The sequence below is a fragment of the Thalassophryne amazonica genome, chromosome 6, assembly GCF_902500255.1.
Source record: "Thalassophryne amazonica chromosome 6, fThaAma1.1, whole genome shotgun sequence".
Taxonomy (NCBI): domain Eukaryota; kingdom Metazoa; phylum Chordata; class Actinopteri; order Batrachoidiformes; family Batrachoididae; genus Thalassophryne; species Thalassophryne amazonica.
In genome coordinates, this window is record NC_047108.1 from 70821636 (window position 1) to 70838707 (window position 17072).

Consider the following 17072-nt stretch of genomic DNA (forward strand, 5'->3'; position numbering starts at 1 on the left):
AGCGTCTGAACCCCAGGCAAGCCCGCTGGTCATTGTTCTTTGGCCGTTTTGACTTCCGGATTACCTACCGCCCCGGGACCAAGAACCAGCGATCGGATGCATTGTCCCGGGTGCACGAAGAGGAGGTCAGAACGGAACCGTCGGATCCCCCGGATCCCATCATCCCGGAGTCCGCTATCGTGGCCGCCCTCACCTGGGACGTGGAGAAGACCGTCCGGGAGGCCCTGACCCGTGTCCCGGACCCCGGAGACGGACCAAAGAACAAACTATACGTCCCACCAGAGGCCAGGGCCGCAGTCCTAGACTTCTGTCACGGTTCTAAGCTCTCCTGTCACCCAGGGGTGCGAAGGACCGTGGCAGTCGTCCGGCAACGCTTCTGGTGGGCATCCCTGGAGACCGACGTCCGGGACTACGTCCAGGCTTGTACCACCTGTGCCAGGGGCAAGGCCAATCATCAGAAGACCTCAGGGCAGCTACAGCCACTGCCCGTGCCTCATCGCCCCTGGTCCCATATCGGCCTGGACTTCGTCACGGGTCTCCCGCCGTCCCAGGGAAACACCGTCGTCTTCACGATAGTGGACCGTTTCTCCAAGGCGGCCCACTTCGTGGCCCTCCCGAAGCTCCCTACGGCCCAGGAGACAGCGGACCTCCTGGTCCACCACGTCGTCCGTCTGCATGGCATACCATCAGACATCGTCTCCGATCGCGGTCCCCAGTTCACCTCACATGTCTGGAGGAGCTTCTGCCGGGAACTGGGGGCCTCGGTCAGCCTTTCGTCCGGGTACCACCCCCAGACCAACGGGCAAGCAGAGCGGGCCAACCAAGAACTGGAGCAGACACTACGCTGTGTGACAGCCGCGCACCCGACGGCCTGGAGTACCCACCTGGCCTGGATCGAGTACGCCCACAACAGCCAAGTGTCATCAGCCACCGGCCTCTCCCCGTTTGAGGTGTGCTTGGGGTATCAGCCCCCCTTGTTTCCGGTGGTCGAGGGAGAGGTCGGTGTGCCCTCGGTCCAGGCCCACCTACGGAAGTGCCGTCGGGTGTGGCGTGCTGCCCGCTCTGCTTTGTTGAAGGCCCGGACGAGGGCGAAGAAACATGCAGACCGGCGGCGGGCCCCGGCCCCCACGTACCGTCCTGGGCAGGCAGTGTGGTTGTCCACCAAGGACATTCCCCTTCAAGTGGACTCCCCCAAGCTCCAAGAACGGTACATCGGTCCCTTCAAGGTTGTCAAAGTCATCAATCCCGCCGCAGTGAGGCTTCAGCTTCCGGCCTCACTGCGGATACACCCAGTATTCCACGTCTCCCGGATAAAGCCCCATCACACCTCACCCCTCTGCACCCCGGGTCCGGCACCACCTCCTGCCCGGATCATCGACGGGGAACCGGCTTGGACCGTGCGCCGGCTCCTCGATGTCCGTCGAATGGGCCGGGGTTTTCAGTACCTGGTGGACTGGGAGGGGTACGGCCCCGAGGAGCGCTCCTGGGTGAAGAAGGGCTTCATCCTGGACCCGGCCCTCCTGGTCGACTTCTACCGACGCCATCCGGACAAGCCCGGCCGTGCGCCAGGAGGCGCCCGTTGAGGGGGGGGTCCTGTTGTGTGGGCCGCTGAAGAGGAGGTACTGCTGGCCCACCACCACCAGAGGGCGCCCTGCCTGGAGTGCGGGCTCCAGGCACCAGAGGGCGCTGCCGCCGACGAAGGCTGTCAGGATGACAGCTGTCACCCATTACTAGACACAGCTGACTGCACTCAGGACGGAGTATATCAGCAGGACAGCGTCTCCACCTCAGTGCCGAGATATCGCCTTGAGATTAAGGTAACCTTCTTTGCTAGTATATATATTGAGGACTCTGATAAACCTTGCTAAACCATTTCAGGACAGCTGATTACAGAAAGCACCTTGCTTGGATAAGTACTCACCTTCCTGCTTCATTATTACAAGAGGTGGAGGCGGCTTCTCCCCTCTCCGTCTACTGGGTGCTGTCGCATCCATACCTGTGTGTTTGTGCTCTTTCCCGCCAGCAGTACCGGATCCGACGAGCGAAGGCAGTGGCCACCTGGGAATTCGGGACTTGGCGGTTCCAGTACTCCTGGTTTTCGGTGGCAGAGGAAATCTGGGTGGTTCCGGTTCGACTGGGACGGACGTCTCCTACCTTCGAGCCTGCCCACACAACACCAGCAGATTTCGACTTACAACTCTAAAGTATTAATTGTTGTATTGGTTGTGCCCTGTTCACAACAGTAAAACTTGTTATTCACCTTTCTCTATTGTCCGTTCATTGCGCCCCCTGTTGTGGGTCCGTGTACCTACACTTTCACAACAGCCTGCTCCCAGACCACCAGTAACCAGCAAAAATCTATTTAAGCATAAAAATTCAAAAAGAAAAAATAATATAGCACCTTCAACTGCACCACAGACTAAAACAGTTAAATGTGGTCTATTAAACATTAGGTCTCTCTCTTCTAAGTCCCTGTTGGTAAATGATATAATAATTGATCAACATATTGATTTATTCTGCCTTACAGAAACCTGGTTACAGCAGGATGAATATGTTAGTTTAAATGAGTCAACACCCCCGAGTCACACTAACTGTCAGAATGCTCGTAGCACGGGCCGAGGCGGAGGATTAGCAGCAATCTTCCATTCCAGCTTATTAATTAATCAAAAACCCAGACAGAGCTTTAATTCATTTGAAAGCTTGACTCTTAGTCTTGTCCATCCAAATTGGAAGTCCCAAAAACCAGTTTTATTTGTTATTATCTATCGTCCACCTGGTCGTTACTGTGAGTTTCTCTGTGAATTTTCAGACCTTTTGTCTGACTTAGTGCTTAGCTCAGATAAGATAATTATAGTGGGCGATTTTAACATCCACACAGATGCTGAGAATGACAGCCTCAACACTGCATTTAATCTATTATTAGACTCTATTGGCTTTGCTCAAAATGTAAATGAGTCCACCCACCACTTTAATCATATCTTAGATCTTGTTCTGACTTATGGTATGGAAATAGAAGACTTAACAGTATTCCCTGAAAACTCCCTTCTGTCTGATCATTTCTTAATGACATTTACATTTACTCTGATGGACTACCCAGCAGTGGGGAATAAGTTTCATTACACTAGAAGTCTTTCAGAAAGCGCTGTAACTAGGTTTAAGGATATGATTCCTTCTTTATGTTCTCTAATGCCATATACCAACACAGTGCAGAGTAGCTACCTAAACTCCATAAGTGAGATAGAGTATCTCATCAATAGTTTTACATCCTCATTGAAGACAACTTTGGATGCTGTAGCTCCTCTGAAAAAGAGAGCTTTAAATCAGAAGTGCCTGACTCCGTGGTATAACTCACAAACTCGTAGCTTAAAGCAGATAACCCGTAAGTTGGAGAGGAAATGGCGTCTCACTAATTTAGAAGATCTTCACTTAGCCTGGAAAAAGAGTCTGTTACTCTATAAAAAAGCCCTCCGTAAAGCTAGGACATCTTTCTACTCATCACTAATTGAAGAAAATAAGAATAACCCCAGGTTTCTTTTCAGCACTGTAGCCAGGCTGACAAAGAGTCAGAGCTCTATTGAGCTGAGTATTCCATTAACTTTAACTAGTAATGACTTCATGACTTTCTTTGCTAACAACATTTTAACTATTAGAGAAAAAATTACTCATAACCATCCCAAAGACGTATCGTTATCTTTGGCTGCTTTCAGTATTTGGTTAGACTCTTTCTCTCCGATTGTTCTGTCTGAGTTATTTTCATTAGTTACTTCATCCAAACTATCAACATGTCTATTAGACCCCATTCCTACCAGGCTGCTCAAGGAAGCCCTACCATTATTTAATGCGTCGATCTTAAATATGAACAATCTATCTTTGTTAGTTGGCTATGTACCACAGGCTTTAAAGGTGGCAGTAATTAAACCATTACTTAAAAAGCCATCACTTGACCCAGCTATCTTAGCTAATTATAGGCCAATCTCCAACCTTCCTTTTCTCTCAAAAATTCTTGAAAGGGTAGTTGTAAAACAGCTAACTGATCATCTGCAGAGGAATGGTCTATTTGAAGAGTTTCAGTCAGGTTTTAGAATTCATCATAGTACAGAAACAGCATTAGTGAAGGTTACAAATGATCTTCTTATGGCCTCGGACAGTGGACTCATCTCTGTGCTTGTTCTGTTAGACCTCAGTGCTGCTTTTGATACTGTTGACCATAAAATTTTATTACAGAGATTAGAGCATGCCATAGGTATTAAAGGCACTGCGCTGCGGTGGTTTGAATCATATTTGTCTAATAGATTACAATTTGTTCATGTAAATGGGGAATCTTCTTCACAGACTAAAGTTAATTATGGAGTTCCACAAGGTTCTGTGCTATGACCAATTTTATTCACTTTATACATGCTTCCCTTAGGCAGTATTATTAGACGGTATTGCTTAAATTTTCATTGTTACGCAGATGATACCCAGCTTTATCTATCCATGAAGCCAGAGGACACACACCAATTAGCTAAACTGCAGGATTGTCTTACAGACATAAAGACATGGATGACCTCTAATTTCCTGCTTTTAAACTCAGATAAAACTGAAGTTATTGTACTTGGCCCCACAAATCTTAGAAACATGGTGTGTAACCAGATCCTTACTCTGGATGGCATTACCCTGACCTCTAGTAATACTGTGAGAAATCTTGGAGTCATTTTTGATCAGGATATGTCATTCAAAGCGCATATTAAACAAATATGTAGGACTGCTTTTTTGCATTTACGCAATATCTCTAAAATTAGAAAGGTCTTGTCTCAGAGTGATGCTGAAAAACTAATTCATGCATTTATTTCCTCTAGGCTGGACTATTGTAATTCATTATTATCAGGTTGTCCTAAAAGTTCCCTAAAAAGCCTTCAGTTAATTCAAAATGCTGCAGCTAGAGTACTAACGGGGACTAGAAGGAGAGAGCATATCTCACCCATATTGGCCTCTCTTCATTGGCTTCCTGTTAATTCTAGAATAGAATTTAAAATTCTTCTTCTTACTTATAAGGTTTTGAATAATCAGGTCCCATCTTATCTTAGGGACCTCGTAGTACCATATCACCCCAATAGAGCGCTTCGCTCTCAGACTGCAGACTTACTTGTAGTTCCTAGGGTTTGTAAGAGTAGAATGGGAGGCAGAGCCTTCAGCTTTCAGGCTCCTCTCCTGTGGAACCAGCTCCCAATTCAAATCAGGGAGACAGACACCCTCTCTACTTTTAAGATTAGGCTTAAAACTTTCCTTTTTGCTAAAGCTTATAGTTAGGGCTGGATCAGGTGACCCTGAACCATCCCTTAGTTATGCTGCTATAGACGTAGACTGCTGGGGGGTTCCCATGATGCACTGTTTCTTTCTCTTTTTGCTCTGTATGCACCACTCGGCATTTAATCATTAGTGATCGATCTCTGCTCCCCTCCACAGCATGTCTTTTTCCTGGTTCTCTCCCTCAGCCCCAACCAGTCCCAGCAGAAGACTGCCCCTCCCTGAGCCTGGTTCTGCTGGAGGTTTCTTCCTGTTAAAAGGGAGTTTTTCCTTCCCACTGTAGCCAAGTGCTTGCTCAAAGGGGGTCGTTTTGACCGTTGGGGTTTTACATAATTATTGTATGGCCTTGCCTTACAATATAAAGCGCCTTGGGGCAACTGTTTGTTGTGATTTGGCGCTATATTAAAAAAAAAATTGATTGATTGATCATCTTTAGGGATTTCAGTGCTCATAATGTGTGAAATTTATGCAATACACAGCTCAGTCTCACATTTGTTTATTTTTTTGGTACTGCCATAAAATGTGTTACATTTTTGTGGCACTGTCAACCTTTGATCATGATTTTTAGCCCTAACCCTAACCACAACCACAACCCCAAAGCAGCAAGCAATATATGTCTTTATGTATTTCCATGTGATTACAGCAAGCACACACACGCACATGTCCGACAAAACACGGGACGTGTTCTGCAGCTGTGATGTCCAGGACCAGAGATTTCTCAACAGCTGTGGGCAGCCACCCATGCCCCCTGTCCTGTCAGCGCACAGACCAAGATGTCGCTCTGTGATCAGATAAGAGGTGCCTCGCCAGCATGGGTGGGACGAACCACACGCACACGTGTTGGGGTGGTGCGTGAAACACACGCACACGTGTTATGGGGTGAGCCGACACTCTAGCATGCCACATGTGCCCTTGGCAACTCCACACTCGTGGGGCACTTAGACAAATTTGACATCCAGCTTGACAGTGATTGTCTGCTGACTGTTGTCATGCTAATAGTATGAATGACCACACATTTTCTAAGTGCCATGCAGGTGGTGTTAGATGTTCGTGCGTGTCACCTAGAATCTGGCCGACACCTGCCGCGAGAGGGTTCGATGGGCTCTCACAGCGCACACTCTGTCTTTCAGCCGCTGGTGTGCGCAAATAGTTGTAGCCACAGGTGTACGAGGCGTTGGAGGCAGCTACGATTTTACATGTGAAGGGGCCCTTAGTACTGTATGGTGTCTGTTTCTGTAACCCTCCTGTCCTGTGCACCGGCAACATTTCCTGTATATTCGTTTTGTGAATTGTTTTGTAAATTATGTCGGTAGCACCCCTTTGAATCTGGTCTGCTTGAGGTTTCTTCCTCAAATCTTCAGAGAGAGTTTTTCCTTACCACTGTCGCCTGTGTGCTTGCTCTGGGGGTTAGTAAGGTTAGACCTTACTTGTGTGAAGCGCCTTGAGGCAACTTTGTTGTGATCTGATGCTACTTGTATATAAATGAAAACAAAGTGAAATCTGGTAGCATGGAAAGAATTCCCCCAGACATATAAGTGTGCATGCTTATTGCAATAAATGTAAATACACTTTTAAAAACTGTGCATTATATTGTAGTGTAACATAATGTGTATTGTAAACATAATGTGTCTTTTGGAAAAATATCAGAGCCAGGTTGTTAGACTATAGGCTTGGACTCTACAGAAAACAAGTAATTTTAGCACATTTCATTGTGGAAAAAAGCGCATCAATGCACAAAATGATACAGTTCTCCAAAGATCATCAAGAAAACGAGACATTTGCTCAAATTGGTCATCACTTGAAATCTACAGTAAGGATTAATCTGCACAAACAAAATCAATTAGGCTATGATTAAAAAAATCCATTGGACAGCAACTATGATGCAAAAAATCTGATATGAAAGAACTTATCAAGTGCATGCCTTGAATATAGCATATAACAGCTGAGTGTGCACACTCGCTATAGAATTCAAACAAAAATTAATAATGCAGAAAGGAAATCGGGTCATTTCTGGAGGTTTTTAAATATGCACCGTAAAAGGCTTTACTCAGCTCCTCAACAAAATTGCCTTTCTGCAGTTTTTCCATCCATTTAAACGGCAGATTTGACTTCATGTTCGAAAAGAATATTACTGAAAATGATGCTGCAGCTGTGTCCAGTTAATTAAACACAGAGATGCTCATTTGGCAGCCTTTGAGTCACATCTGGTTCCAGCGGCCCTTAAAACTGACCACCTGATCAATTTTTCATCTTTAAGAGCCTATGCTTCGGTTAGTTCAACCTGTAATTTTAGGAACCTCATTTAACTGCAGTGTGTATGTTGGATGGATCAACTCTGAGTATTTTGTTGTTTAAACTGCCCATCTGTGCCAGTGTAGCTTTTGGAACATCATATTCTGCACCACATCCAACCCAATGATACCTGTTTGGTCTATTTGTGTTTGCTTAAGTGAGGCCAGTAAATTTGAATAATTCTGGATAAAGAGGTGCTGTGTTTGTCAGAACATCCTGTCTTAAAGGTGGCTGTGCATATTCTCAGATAAAATATCTAAATGTTTAATGAAAATAAATTTTCTGAACAGAAGCTGCATCTTTGTGAAAATATTTTTAGTGACTGTTTAACATAAATATTTCAGTATATAAATCTTTTTGTGTGCTAAATGGTTAAACCCCTGCATTGTTGTCAATTGAGAAAAAAAAAGTATTTTTAATTGACTATTATAACATGTATTATTCGTCTTTCTTTTTTATTTCTCCCGTTTTGTTCTAGGACGTCCTCAACGGATAGGTTTGGCACAAGTACGCAGGACGCAGGATGGAATTCCAAACAAGGAGAATGGGGCACGTGGTCTCGGGCCCGGAACATTTTCGATGGGAACCAACCGAATATTATCATTTACTTCACGCATTCCCGAAGAATGAATTGCATTCTTAACGTGCTGGTGGTTTTTCATACTAAATTTACATGACTTAATTTCAAAATTATATGATATATGAACAGGATGGATTCTTTTTTCACACATTAGTTCATTTCTTCATGCATCCTAGTTTCTAAACTGTATAATCTTACGTTTTAAACAATCTGACACCTTATACTGGTGTGTCTTATTTCATAGCCGTTTATTCTAATGAAATCGAAAAGGCATCCAAGATGTGAAGCAATGCGATATTATTGGATGTTTTCTAGAAATTAGCTTTTGGATTGTCTGGTTTCTCCAGGAAGAAAATGCGTGTCTTAATTAAAGTGGTGTAATAACCTTTTGTTTGCAATCCGACGGGTGTGGAATAAAAATGACCCAGAAAAGGTTTTCTTCCATTAAAAAAAAAAAGTAGAGTCGGGAATTACAAAGTTTGAATGATGAATATATATATATATATATATATATATATATATATATATATATATATATATATATACATTTACAAAGAATTTGCCTTGAAATTCATTTGCAGTCTTCTTAAGTTTTTTTTTTTTTTGGCATAAACACAATGTAATTGAATACTGAATTGTTGCAAATTTAATTGCGTTCTGATGCGCATTCGCCTTTTCCATTTCTGTACTTGTTAACTGCTTGTTTGGTCTGCAGTTCGAGTCTGAACTATTATGGGCTTTGTCCACATTTTTCTTTGATATATTTTGACTCGCAACATTGCCATACGATTTCTTCTTATTTAAAAGAACAAACCAAAATGTCTAAAACACGCAGCATTTTCTCTCTTTTTTTTGGTCACAGGTCGGATTTGGACCCTGCTTATGCAAACGGCTTCTGTTTTAGTTTACGAGGGAGGTGAGGGCTGTCCTCTCGCTCAGCTCTGTCTGAGCTCAACAACATTGAACTTGAATTTAATTTTCCTCAACATCTTAATCATTTCAAACTGAATTCGGTTTGAAATTTCCTATAATTTGTTGCGCAATATTCCCGTAGCTTTCCAAATTTAAGATGTGCGTAAATGCGCAAAATAACGCCATCACAATTTTAACTTTGTCTCCTCTATGAGGACTGTATGTCATTTTAAAAACCTAGTAGCTTTGCTTCTCCTCTTTCTGTAACATGCATTCATAAAATAACTTTGGGGTGTGAACCAAATCTGAAAATATTGGTCAATTGATGTTCGCTACATTATTAATAGCTAAACATGAAAGATTTTCATCACAACAACCATCTTCACAAATGCCAAAATCTTCTGCTCTTATATCCGCAGGCGACACAATTTCTATTTTGAAGAAAATATCATCTTTTCAAATCCATATATGTGAAATTAGAGTATTTTACGTCCATAATTTCATAACGATTGCCATCAGAACTTTCGATCGAATATTTATAAGAATAAAAAAGTACTCCTATTTGTATGACATTGCTTTTGTAGCCAAATGTTCATTAATAATGAGTATTTATTGCGAAACCTCATAACATTCACACATACTGCGGCTACCTGAAGCCGGTGACGCATAAGATGAAGACAGTGAGTCAGTATGAACGTATGCAAAGTCATTTTGCGCCCACAAGCAAGTTCTGGTGCAACTCCAAGGAGACCTACTGCACACATATAAATTAACACAGTTGCAAACGTGTGTCCACACGTTTGACTGGGAGTGTATGTTCTGTTCTAAGTGTGTTTTGTTTTAATAATTTCAAGAAAAAGTCTTATTTATTGATATTTTAAGGCTATACTCAAATAATATCTTCACTTGTGGATTAGATTATTGTTTAATCATATTTTTACGAAAAATACGAATGACTTGATCGTCGTAGACGCAGAAGCTACAGTGTGGTCAGATTTGGGTCAGTAGCAGGTGCGTTTAGCATTTTTTTTTAATATAACATGACCTTTTATGTACAATTTCACTTGGAAATAAAATATTTCCTTCACAACAGACATGTGTAAACATCACCAGCTCACCCAAACTTATTTTACACCCTAAACGTCTTTGAAATCATGTCTTCTAAACTACCCTGGTTTTTATACTGCAACTTGGAGTGAATTAGGCTTTTTCATCGATTTTTAAAGCAATATTCATAGTAGTTATACAATGTGAAGAAAAAAAAAATCTATGTTTTATGACGATGGAGAACAGGGGCGTAGGTTTGCATATGGACCATAGGGACAAGTCACAACCAATATTTTGGGATGGCAAAATAGTCCCTACCAATATTTAGCATTTTTTGATATAACAAAATCATTAAATATTTTTTTGCGAACTCGATACTAAATTTTAGTCGTCACGTTTTGTGTTTTCGACTTGCCAGAGTGACAGGGTTACCCATGTTGCAATTTCATTGGCTCACGTTCTTCTCACATGAACGTAAACAAAGCGCATCTCGTGGTGGCAGTCAGTGCTTAATTTGTAAAGTGGGAGGTCCAGGAGCGCAGAGGATGGGTGGCTCCGGTGCAGAAAAACAAGAAGGGCGGGGGGGGGGGGGGGGGGGGGCTTGCGAACAAAGCTGTGCGCCACACTTAAATAAACTGCACACCCACACAAACACGCACACACACCTTCACAAATGACACTAACACCCTGCCTTTTCCTCAAAAATTACTACATTTATGTTTGCTGTCTGTCTCTGTACTTTTCTGTCACTTTTGCACTCTTTTTCATACTTTTCCCTCGTTTCAAAAGTCACCGAACGCACTTTACCGTAATATATGCAACATATAGCATACTGTTGGAAAGCACGGGTTCTTGGCTTGCTGTCAGTGTTGAAATTTTTCAGAGTGAGGGCTTACATGAGAACTTACGGTAATGAGAATCAGCGGCGCACTAGTGTGAAGCTTCCGTGTTTTTCCTCTGCGTTATGACATCACAGCCTTACGTTTACCGTAATACACCATATATCATTGGAAAGCCCTTTTTTTCTTTTTTTTTCTTTTTTTTTTGGCAAATTAGGTTGCCAGATACCTATAACTGCATTATTGATGAAGAGAATAGATTATACATCTTGGTTCAGCATTATGTTGTCATATGTTATGTATTATGCTGTACTTGTGCGTCTAATGGTATGAGTGGGTTAGGGGGTGGTGGTGGTGGGCAGGGGGGCCGGGGGGGTGGTATTGTCCCTATCAAAGCTGAGACCAAACCTACGCCCTTGATGGAGAAAATCTCATTACTCTCTTCTGCAAGCATCTAAATGATCAACCATGCTGAAAACAATATCACGGCCTATAGGCTAATGCGTAATAATGCCTGTGGACACTGTGTATGTTTTAGTGTAGTTTTCACAAAAGAATATTATGTATACTTCACGCAATCCACAAGAATGAATTGCATAGATCCAGTGACGCAGAACAGTTCCTAACTGCTTGCATTGGAATAAATCTTTTGGATACCTTATGTATTTGTTTTCAGTTGATTTTAAAAGTATTTGTAAAATATTTTCTCACTAAAAAAATGATGGAGGCTTGAAGTTGCATTCAACACTTTGGCCAACGGATTAATGTGACACGTTACTGATCTCTAAATGACGTGAGAATATTAGTCTTTATTAACTCCACCCTCAAGACTTTGCAAATTTTAAGTTTATTTTGATGTTTCCACATAACATTTCCTCCTGCACTGAACACGCACGGACCTTATAATGCAAGTGTCTTCAAGCCTCAAGTTGCTTATACAGACATTAAAATTAGGTTATTTTATTTCCCCAATATTTGAAATAGGGTTTTTTCTGTTTTGTTGTTGTTATTATTATTGTTGTTGCTGCTGTTGTCCATTATAAGTGCCACGATGTTATTGCGGCGATGGTGAATTGTCGGGCACTTTAATGACGTAGATTAATCAATACGCGAGCACACATATCCTAAAATGTTAATATCGTAATTTGATTATTCTAATCATGACATTTAAAATGTTAAAAGCGAGTCTTGCTTCATGGACTTCACTTTATTTTTGCGTATTATCCCGTCGTACAGGCGTTGGATCCTTCCCGTGTAAGATGATATCAAAACGAACGAAAAGCACATAGCGGCCACGTTTTGGACATTATTTGCATAAATGTTGTTTGACTGTTAATTACGCAGAGAAAGTTGAAAGCGTTTCATTCTCTCGCAGAAGCACTCAGATGATTAACGATGAACGTGTGTGTCTTTTGTTTTGCTGTCTGGACGGATGGAGCGACCGCCTCTCTTAACTTGAACTTGGACTTCCGACGAGACGCGTCAAACTGTGGATTTATTTTGTCTGCTGTCCCACCGCTGTTACCCACACTGCAATGCGGCACACGGGGAAAAAAGGAAATTCCTGCCCCAGCAGCAATTTTGTTATAGGGATAGGAGAATTCAAATATTTAAAGCCGATTTTATAAATAAATAAAAACAAACAAAAAGGCCACATGCTTTTATAAAGTTGTAAAGTGTTAATTAATGTAGAAAGTCCTAATTTTGCATTTTTGAATAAAATCTTTAATTATGAAATGCGCTGTATAGTGTGATGCGGATTAACAGATTTATTTATTTTTACCTCGGACGCACAGATTGCGCACTTTGTCCAACATACAATGCCGAACCAATAGATTAATGTAGTTTTCGTAATGCCATCACGCTTTGCCACGAGACTGGCTTGGCATTTAAATGTTTACAGACAGACAGACAATTAGATATTTTTTGATGCCACCGCTGAAGTCCAGTCTGTGTCTGTCCAATCTTGCTTTTTATTACTGATGTGTAATATCTGTACAATAAATAAAAGCATCGTGGGTGTGCGTGTTTATTCTCGCGCAATGAAGGTGCAGTGCGTTCTGCTGCAGTTTCACCCTGATCTGTTTGCTGTGAATGATGAACAAAACAAAACCAGTGCGCATTAGAGCTACAACGTGGTTTTGCGGGTCTTTTTCATAACAGCTCGCTGACGAAGCTGCTGTTTGTGATAAGAGAAGCACAAGATTGCCCAGATATATTGCAAAGATTGCGAAATTCAGCTTTACTTAAAGTTTTTTTTTTTTTTTTCTGTAAATCTCGTGCTCGTGCGTAAAGATAAACGGCCTTTACGCACAAGATTTGGATTATTTTTCCACTGCTTATTTTTGTAGATAGCATGCTGCTGCTTTTTGTTTAACGTGACAAACATGGTTTCGTAATACTGCCCGTTTATGATGCTGTGGGAGAGATTTTTTTCGATGTTATTGCCCCATATGTATAATCTTTAAAGTCTACAAATGCATGCTTTCGAGTTTTCATTTTAAAAAATTATATTCACCAAAACTACAAAAAACAAGACTTGGATTTGGTGCTTTGTGAATGAAAATTATAAATCTCTTTGAAATACATGCACACATTACGCAGATATTCATCTCGACATACTGCCACCAGTACATCCTGCTTACGCATGCATGAGAACAACATTTGGATCACAGTTTATGATGTTTTGGAAAGAATGGCATGCCTTTCTCACGCCGGAACTCTGTGACTGTGCAGATGTAGTAGGTTTGGCTTTCATCCTGCGAACATTTTGATCCTAAAGTGTTTTAGAAATGGGAAACTTCCAGATTTCTTTGGTTTTGTAGGAGTGTTTTGTAACCAGTAGCCATACTCTGGTCTTTCTTGCCTGCAGAACAGCATCTTCACTTACACGCCAGTCTGGCAGAATAATTTAGAGAGGAAAAAAAATACCCTAAATGCACAGCTTTCGAGATGAAAATTACGCATTTTACACCTTAACGTCTGCATAATACGCCCTGAGCTGGAGCTCATGTCTCAGGCGCTGCTTCCAGATGAACATCAGCCCTACTTTACTGTGAGATTTATGTTTGCACTACACTTTGATTTGGCTCATTCAATTAGATCAGACAATTAATGGGTCTAAACTTGATTAAGTTTGACATGTTCATTTGCCAAGACGTGCGTATTCCTCATTTTCAAAGCAGACTGGACTCAATGACCTGCATATACACACTGTTTGTACACAAGCTCACTTTTTGCTCAGAAAATGTCTGCTGGGTGAAATAAGTGATTGTGAAAACACAAGCCTGATTGCTACATGGCGCAGACTCCATCAGTAATACGGTAAAATTCCCGCAACTTGTGTCATCTCCACTGATGAGATTGATAAGTAATATGCATCATTTTGCGTAATGATCCATATACTAGAGAATTACGGGGATTTCTGCTGCAGTGTCGCTTGTAGTTGCAGGAGCCACACCCCATAAAACTGGTTTTGCCTTAAATAGGTCAAAGAAAACGTCCAGACTGGATCACTTCAGTGCAGCTACACTGGACTGCGCCATAGTATTTGTGGGACTAATCATAAGGTTTTGAAATAAATTGGATTAAAACAGCAGCTATGTGATAGTGCGTATTACTCTGCGCATAAAGGGATATTGTTTGTCTTTATGCAGACAGTCCCTGCAGAGGAAGCCGCAGGTAGGCAGCATTTGTTTGGCCTGTATATTTTTCCCTGCCCCCCTCACAGCTCCGCGTCAAGGCCAATGTGCTCTGGACTGACATGTCTGCTTGTCAAGATATTTACAACGAAACATCATGGCTGCTTGTCAGGATATTGATAGTATCAACAGCCACTGCTCCACTTAAAGTCAAAGTTGTTGCTTAAAAATACTCACCGCCCCCCCCCCCCCCAAGCTTTTAATATTTATTTTAATGAACAACACCACGAATAGTTTTATGATAGAAAATCTGTAGTTCAATGTTGCCACCGATATATGCAGCATAAATGATAAAAACAGCAAACAGAGTGCGCTAAAATGAATGATACAACATGTAAAGTTTATCATATAGATTTTCGTCAATCCACACAGGTTTGAATCTTTATAAGACAGCTTTTAATTTGACTTAATATATTGATAATTTATTTTTGAGTGGATTTTTTTCATATCAAATGTGTTTTAAGCATTCGGTTTTTATTTGGACACCTACTTTGTATATGTCTCATGTTTAAGATGATTCCTTCACGAAGAAGCCACACATATATCTGCAACCTTACAACTTTATGAACGACGATAACAAGAAATAAAAATAAAAAAGACATCAATTTGATCTTGTTTTAGAACTCTGAGCCAGTTATTTTTTGCGAGACTTTAACGAATGATCACCGCTGATAGAATCAGATTTAAGAGTTGGTTCTTGACGCCTCATTATTTGGCATATTTTCCCGCAGATGAATCCGTCATAGATGCATATGTTAGTGTCATTATTTATTTGCTTTTAAAAGCAAGCGTGGCTGTTAACATAAGTGCAAATGTTAATAAAATGGCTATAACTTATGAATGCGTGATTTGCTGTTTTAAAATAAATATGGATTTAAAAAAACTTAATATTTTTAAATATATCTGGTTTGAATTATGAGAACATCAGCAACATTTAACGTTTTTGACAAACCCACAGGCAATTAATATGATTTGTATTAGTTTAAATTTCATCTTATTTAATCAAAATGATTCCACCTGAAACGTTTGCAAGATTCAGATGACTGATTAATCACTGTTTTATTATATTCCAGTGCATATCATTGAATATAATGATAAATGTTACCATTTATACCATTTAGATAGTTTTCCACTAAATTATTATATCTGAAGAATAAATAAATAAACGGGATTACTGTCATTCTCCTTCCTTGTTCACGCTTTGCAGATATTTTAGTGTCTCTCCGGCTGGCATGCACACTCCAGTGAAGTTCATTCGGCTCTGTCTAGACTCTCCTTACGACCCTGTTTGTCTGCGTCTTGACCTTGGACTTCCTTGCAGTTGCTGTTTGGATGAGCCCGTCGTATAGTTTCTTGAGACAAAAGAACCAAAGCCTCTGTGCGAGGCGGGACGGAAGTGCAGCTTCCTTGGCGCTGCACGGAAATATACAACGGTGGCCTGATTATTGTCCAGACAAGTCAGCGGTGCAAAAACTGTTGATGAATGGGCCAGCCGCCGTGGTGACTCACAGGCATTACAAAAACCCTCTTTTATAGATATTCAGTGGGCCTACCCGGCACTGACACTCCAAATCACTAAAACTTTAAATATAAACTAAAAACATTAGGATTTATTACAGTTATTAGAATTGCTCAGCTGTTACATGAAGTCAAATGATTGATTTTTTAAAAAAGCAGCTCGCGTCTGGTGCATAAAATCTGAAGCATGACGCATGAGGGCATGACTAGGGGCATATTTTCTAAAAAGAAACGTGTTTATTACATACCGCAAACACTCCAAATGAAAGCGGGACTTATTCTCATTTTAGCCTGGAAGCGTAGAGCTGTTTGAAACTGAAAAATCACATGAATTCCTTAAACAATCCTCTTAAAACCGACACACTTATAGGCAGGCTATCTCTGCAATGAGTCAGTGTAAAACATACTGCAAAATAATTCAGAATATCTCACCTGGAGCGGATTTCTGCGCACCCTGCGGTTGGTGGACACTCATTACGTGTTCATCTTAGAGTGCTGCTTGTATATTTACACACACGCACTCTACACTGCAGTGTCGTTTTTCATCTGACTGATTTCAATAAAATGTTTAAAAATAATTGCCTTATGCAACATAAAGTGTATATATATATATATATATATTTTATTTTTTTTATTTTTTTTTTCCTGCAAGAACATGGGCAATAATACATAAATTGTGGTGGGAAAAAAATCATTGCATTACAAAAGCTTAATATTTTCATGCGTGACCCATCTCACATAAGATATTTCAAAATAAAGTTATGCTTGTTTTGGTAAGAGAGAAGAAATTTGTTGCACTTATTCTTCATTCAGACAAACCTGAGCTGCCACCAAGGGAATGAAGTGAGGTGCAAACTTTGCGCACTAATGCGCCAAGCAAGCAAGCAAGGCTAAATT